Here is a 6,075-nt window from a genome sequence, read left to right as displayed (position 1 = left end):
ATACATCCGTTATTTTTGCAAATCTACATTTCCTATCATTTAAGGATTTCACTATTTTTCGAGGTGAAGTCACATATACACAATACTCCTTTATGCCTTATACGCTTTCACCCTTGTCGTGTACCCAATACTAACTTTTAATCTTACTCAAAATCATATCCATTAGCCACTTTTCCGCTAGACTTTACTTATTTTCATAACGATTCTCATCATACTCACATTATATTCTGTTTTTACTCAATCCCATAGTGTAACACTTTTTAACCTTATTCACGATTCTTACTAAGGGTCAATTATACTCGGTGGAGTAAGCGTACTTAACCTTTTTGTAAATTATCCCTTAGTATCAAAACCCCTTTCGAATCATCCTAGCATTTCATGAACAACACATGAAATACATGATCCTGAATATTCCACAAGTTTATGTTTTCCATTCACCAGTTCCATCTCCAATTAATTGGTTAAGGACTAATAAAATGTTATCATAAGACATTCTTCAACCACCACCAAAAGGAAGCTAGAATCCAACGAGCACCACCGGACCTCTTAGTGCTTGATGCACCTGGTTTACCTCCAAGGTTATTCTTAAATTTTGAATGAATTATTTAATTCACAAACTAATTGTTGAGTGCCTTGTACTTCTCAATGGAAGTAAAACTTAATTATGAGACGTATTTTTTTTTCCTTCAACAAAAGCTTCTTTTAAGGAAAACATGCGATTGGAAGTTATCTTGGTTCGTTTAAATCAATTCTAAATAGGCTTTTTCCGAAATAAAATTTCCCAAATAAAAATGGTGTCCCTTAATGATGACATTGGGGTATTTCTTAACTCTTTACTACAACACAATAAATTTACCTCATGGTTATCAACCTTCAAAATATATTATGAACTTATGTCCCACTTTCTCTTCTTTTTTTTTCTGAAAAAAAAAAATGGGCAGAGTTTCCTCTGTATTTCTTACTATCTCAAAATCTGCACGCAGAAAATACCAACAATGCCTCACAGGTTCAACATATATATATTCATATCATATCGCAGCCACACAGGGCACCCAATATCAACAACAGTATGAAAATGATGGACTTACCTCTTATGTCCGACTCGAACTGCACCTGTTACACTTTCATGTCTACTTTTTCTTTCAATTTTCAACTTTACATTTCAATCATACTTCAATATGCTTACCTTATCCACCATACCTCTTTCGCATCATTACTTACCCGTATATTGTGTAGCTTCCAATATCATCAATCGTTTTCTTCTATCGATGTCGTTCTTCAGCTAAAATCAAAAGATAGAAAAAAAGAATTTCATGTCCTACGACTGGGCTCTATCGCACGATCTTAGATATGAAAGAAAGGCAACGTCCTAAATGTCCTGTAGCCTCCTGTTTATAGATGTGGTGCACAACACACCGATAAACAAGACTCTACTAGACACGGTCTGTAGACACTCCGAGGATGAACTGCTCTGATACCACTTTTGTCACGACCTAGCCCCGTGACTAGTGTCCAAATTGGACCCTCGTATACACACATATTTTCTATAGTCAATCGGCAATTAAGCATGATAAAGGATTTATATGGGTAGCACGTTGTCTCAAACTGTTACTTATATATATACTAAAATCACCTATTTCTTGGGGAGTCTTAATTGTCAAAAATAAGATAACATAATATGTAAGCCGACAAGGCTTCCATTCTGAATGTAAACGTCCAAAAACATAAGTCATACTAGTACACCGGACAACATCTATATACAACCCACTCATATGTCTACAGACCTCTAAGAGAATTAACAATAGCATATGACGGGACAGGGCCCCGTCGTACCCCTAAATACACAAATATATACATTATAAGGATTAGTACCCAAAGTTTGGGCTCCGAGACAATAGAGCACTTCAAACTCGTTGAGTAGAATCCTAAGTTGGCGGCTCTCCAAAATGAGTATTTGTACCTGCAGGCATGAAATGCAGCCCCCCGAACAAAAGGGGGTCAGTACGAACTATGTACTGAGTATATAAAGCATAAAATACCATAAAGGAGATCACATCTGAAATAAAGATTCAAGAGTCAAGTATCATAATCAATAAATCACTGTACCTGTGTCTTATAAAATGAAGACATGCATATCATCATATATCGTACCTAGCCCGTTATGGGACTCGGTGTCACAATTATATCAATATATCATCATATGTATATATATACCATACCCGGCCCTCTAGCAAGGGACTCGGTGAATAGAGTAGTGTACACTGATACCGTACCCGGCCCATTATGGGACTCGGTGCCATAATCATATCGTCATATCATCATAATATCATATTATCATATCACGTACCCGGCCCTCTAGGAAGGGACTCGGTGAATAATGTAGTGGAATCCATACATGATAACATACCCGGCCTATCGTAGGACTCGGTGAATAATACCATAACAATATGCACGAATAAGGTATCATTAGCAACCTTGCGAAATTTGATCATTATCGGAGACTTAATAGAATAAGCAAAATAGTCCATCATTTGAAAACAAAGACAATAGTCATTATGAATCACATCAATTATGGATTATACTAAAATATGAATTATACCACAACATGAGTTATACCAACTAGGATGGCTGGAATCATACACATGAGTCAAGACATAACAATATAAATTTTGAAAATCAAGAACGGTAGCCATCCGAGTATATCTACGAATACGAGTTTCTTTGGAATTTAAGCATACGGCATTCGTTCGTTTCATATGGATCATGCCAAAAGAAGAAGATGTTAACTTTACATACCTTTAGCGTTTATACGTATATGTTGTCCAATATTGTCTCAACCTATATTAAAACGTTAAGCACTATGATTAAGCTATGGACAAGAATAAAACGTAGTCTATCGTTAGTAGGTTATTTCTAAAAAAAATTGGACAGCACCTCCCCTATACCGCTCACTTTTCCCACTTTCAAACCAGCCATATAATCATCAACCAACATAAACAATCCAAAATATTGACACAAAATAAGATTTATTATTCATGTTACCAAAGCAGTAAATTCGGAAAGTCAAGTACCTCACGTTGTATCTAAATTTTGAAAATGAAAACGGCAAAACTGGACTTTATAACCTTCATGAAATATTTATATCTCTGTCTTAAGTTTCCAATGCAAAAGAAATCAACTCAAAATTCATTTTCTACAAAGAGATATCATCAAAATACGAACAGCTATACATGAAGGAATTTTCAATCCAGAATCTGGACAGAATTTGTCTTATGATTCATGCTCAGTTTTCGACATAATAACAACAGATATAGACTAAGACATAAACATAAGAGTTGTAGGTACGTGTATTAGCTTTCCAAAACATGTTTAATATCTAAAATCGAAGGTCTACACAATGAGATATTCCAGAATTACTACCAGCTACTCAATTCCAAAAACGGGTTTGAACATTCACAATCTTCATACACCTTTTTCCTCCAAATTCAAGAACAACAACTCATCAACAACATCAAAACAATATCAACCATTATTATACATCATCACTAAGATAATTCCATCTATTTAATCTACCTAAAACAACCCTTTAATCCATAACTCTCAACAAATCACCAAACTAGTTTATAACACTATTTTCTCCGTTCTAATCCGTTAAAACTCTAACTAAATTTGTTAACAATGAAAAAGAGACTTTAATATTACCTTAAATTTGCAGCACCACATAAAATCTTCTCCTTATTGGCTGATTTCTAGCTCAAATTGAAGCCAACGCGACGTACAACAATTTTCTCTTCATGAGCTTCGGATTTCGGGACTTGAATTTTGGTCGGATTTGGGATTTCTCTCAAGAACTCCCTTTCTCTCTCTCTCTGGAAATTTCCAGAATTATGTTGGTCTAAAGTTTGAAGGAATAGTTACAAAAAATCAGATCTAATTTCGTAGGTATTGGGCCTGACCCGAATTAGAATTGGGTTGGGCCGAATTCACTATTTAGTTTGGCCTGTCAGACTTAAAACGTCTATATCTTATTACTCCGATATCACATTTCGTCCCACGACCTATGGTTGGAAAGATATTTCAATTATCTACAACTTTCATGTTGAGAGTTTTCCCAAATTCTCAAATTATAAAGAGGTTATGGCCTCCCGAAGTCAGCTTACCCGAAACGTGACTTTAAGAAAAACATATTTGATGGCTTCTATTTTGATTTGGCTTAAGGGTCCTTCTTGAGATGTATTTTACTACACATAAATTATTCATATAACTTGGCATCTACAACGAATCATGTCATTTTAAAATTCAAAATTAAAAGTCCTTGAATTTATAATCGTTAGCTTACGAATAATCCAAAATGCAAAAATACGGAATGTAACATTCTTTCCCCCTTTAGAACATTCGTCCTCGAATGTTAAACCCGCCTCATAAAGTCTTATAAGAGATTTGGGGGAATAGTCTTTTTTTTTCTTTTTTTTTTGCAACAACAAATAGTTTCATATGTCAATCAATATAATTAATCGAGAGGTTTAGATTACCTGTAGGCGTAGAAAACAAGTGAGGATACTTATCCTTCATCTCTTCCTCGGCTTCCCAGGTCATCTCTTCTCTATTGTTATTTTGCCATAATACTTTGACGGAAGCCACATCCTTAGTACGTAACCTTCTGACTTGGCGATCAAGTATAGCTATAGGGTTTTCCTCATAAGAAAGCTCCTCCGTCACCTGGATATCATCCATGGGGAATACTTTAGAAGGATCACCAATGCATTTGCGAAGCATCGACACATGAAAAAAAGGGTGCACTGCTTCCAAATCAGATGGTAGGTCCAACTCATATGCAACCTTGCCTATTCTACGAGTAACCTGATAAGGGCCAATGTAGCGCGGGCTAAGCTTTCCTTTCTTACCGAATCTCATTACCCCCTTCATGGGTGACACCTTCAAAAACACCCAATCACTAACCTGAAACTCTAAGGGTCGACGTCGATTATCTGCATATGATTTCTGTCGACTCTGGGCTGCTAATAACCTTTCCCGAATAAGCTTGACCTTATCAACAGCTTGTTGAATCATATCAGGTCCGATTAACTTAACCTTACCAACATCAAACCAACCAATAGGTGACCTGCACTTCCTGCCATATAAAGCCTCATACGGTGCCATCTGAATGCTAGAATGGTAGCTGTTATTATAGGCAAACTCAATAAGTGGCAAATGGTCATCCCAAGTACCTCTAAAGTCAATAATACAGGCCCGTAACATATTTTCTAGCGTCTGAATAGTGCGTTCAGCTTGCCCATTAGTCTGAGGGTGAAATGTTGTACTAAGATTTATTTGTGTTCCCAATCCCTTCTGAAATGATCTCCAGAAGCTAGCTATAAATTAAGCCCCTCTGTCTAAGATAATAGATATGGGAATCCCATGAAGTCTTACTATCTCTTTGATAAATAACCTCGCATAGTCCTCTATTGAATATGTAGTTCTAACTGAAAGAAAGTGGGTTGATTTTGTCAGCCTATCTACAATCACCCATATGGAATCATACTTCTGTGGAGTGCTAGGTAAGCCTGTAAAAAAAATCACATTAATTGCTTCCCAATATTTTCTCAAGTGTTCTCTTAGTTAATTATGCCGTTCATAGACCTCCTCCGTTTGTCGACTCGCTTTAGTTCATTATAACGCACTCCAAGTTCTACTAGTAAATCGAAATTTCACCAGGGTAATATTTTGGTACTCCAATATTCTTTCTTTACCCTACTATGACAATCCGTATTCTGGAATCCTCGGCATCATGTGTAACTTTCTGACTTTGACTTGAAGGTCTTTAACTATCATTTGTTTTTACCTCTTGATCTTGATCTTTTGGGTTGGTTATCAATTAGTGTTAAGGTTCCTTCATCTTATAACCTTACCGTCATCCAGTAACCAGTAACCCGCCTATTCTGATTGTCTCGGTTAAGTCATTTCATAATTTCCTTTACCCTAACTGGCAATATTTTAGGCATAATATCTTGAGTCATTTCTCTATTTTTGACTCAAACTTTTCTATTGCCCCTTTACTCTAATTTTCTCTTACTT

The 6,075-nt window shown here is 36.0% G+C and overlaps 1 long non-coding RNA gene across 1 annotated transcript; it reads right to left on the bottom strand.

The window, feature by feature from the left end:
- Window positions 1-1,701: 1,701 nt before the first annotated feature.
- On the bottom strand, window positions 1,702-4,203 carry LOC129888580 (uncharacterized). Its single transcript, XR_008766685.1, has 3 exons — window positions 3,703-4,203; window positions 2,797-2,838; window positions 1,702-1,960 (listed from the first exon to the last, which is right to left on the bottom strand). It is a non-coding gene; the product is annotated as an uncharacterized LOC129888580 (long non-coding RNA).
- Window positions 4,204-6,075: the final 1,872 nt, after the last annotated feature.

The sequence above is a fragment of the Solanum dulcamara genome, chromosome 5, assembly GCF_947179165.1.
Source record: "Solanum dulcamara chromosome 5, daSolDulc1.2, whole genome shotgun sequence".
Lineage (NCBI taxonomy): Eukaryota > Viridiplantae > Streptophyta > Magnoliopsida > Solanales > Solanaceae > Solanum > Solanum dulcamara.
The sequence above is the reverse complement of the archived record's forward strand: the minus strand, read 5'-3'. Positions and strand labels throughout refer to the sequence as shown.